This window comes from Elephantulus edwardii, unplaced genomic scaffold (genome assembly GCF_000299155.1).
Source record: "Elephantulus edwardii isolate Elephantulus edwardi_28Jun2011 unplaced genomic scaffold, EleEdw1.0 scaffold00196, whole genome shotgun sequence".
In the NCBI taxonomy this organism is placed as follows: Eukaryota; Metazoa; Chordata; class Mammalia; order Macroscelidea; family Macroscelididae; genus Elephantulus; species Elephantulus edwardii.
In genome coordinates, this window is record NW_006399946.1 from 2,583,566 (window position 1) to 2,584,235 (window position 670).

The following is a 670-nucleotide window of genomic DNA, read 5'->3' on the forward strand; positions in this document are numbered from 1 at the left end:
AAGTTTTGACATGGTATGGAGTTCAAGGGGATAAGCAGAATAACTGGTAGTAAGTTTTGTGTATTTTTTGTTTCTAAGAGTTAAAATGAAAGTAGTTTTGCTTGAAATGAGGGAGGCTTAATGCAAGCTGAAGGTCACCCTGTGCCACTAGGGCGTTCCTTAGGAGTCAACATTGTTCTTGGTTTGTATCAACTGAATCCCTCCCCACTGAGATTAGCATAAAGAGGAACTTGTCTTTATCTGTGTTCACCATTATCCTTTATTTTTGTTTGGTACTTCCTTATGATTTTACTTTGTTCACCTTACCTGTTATTCTGGGTAGATACTAAGAGAGGCATGGCTTGGGGCCTTCATCATGGGAGCCGTTGGCCCCGTTCTTCACGCTGTCTGTTCTATATCAAAATATTAATTAAATTAATCCATTTTTGGAATTGACTGAGCAGGACCTCTAACCATTGTTTAATATTCCAATTGGAAATACTGATCCTAATTCTAGGGGAGCATTAACTATGGAGGCTCATTGGGCTTTGAAAGAAGTTCAGGATTTCATCTCTTCATCTCTCTTGTATAAATCTTAGCAGAAAGTTATTGCTGTGTATTTTAGATGCTAAAAGGACTCCTACTGCTGTATTCTGACAGAATGCTCTTTTAAGATGAATTCATTTATCCC